The sequence below is a fragment of the Danio aesculapii genome, chromosome 15 (genome assembly GCF_903798145.1).
Source record: "Danio aesculapii chromosome 15, fDanAes4.1, whole genome shotgun sequence".
NCBI classification, from domain to species: Eukaryota; Metazoa; Chordata; class Actinopteri; order Cypriniformes; family Danionidae; genus Danio; species Danio aesculapii.
In genome coordinates, this window is record NC_079449.1 from 201,541 (window position 1) to 201,780 (window position 240).

Genomic DNA, 240 nt, shown 5'->3' on the forward strand with positions numbered 1-240 from the left:
TCTCCTGATTAAACACAAACACACAGCCAACACAAACACACATTTCAGCAGCGTTTGGCTAACGTTACGAGAGCAATCATTCCTCAACGTTCTCTGAACGTTTAGAGAAGCTTAAGAGACAACAACACAAAACATTGCCTCTTATCATTGGGCAAACAGGGTTTTGGGCTGAAAGGGTTTGAGGATAAATGTGCGCCTGATGTTAATGTTATTAAGCAGACAGTCGCTGATGAAGATTAC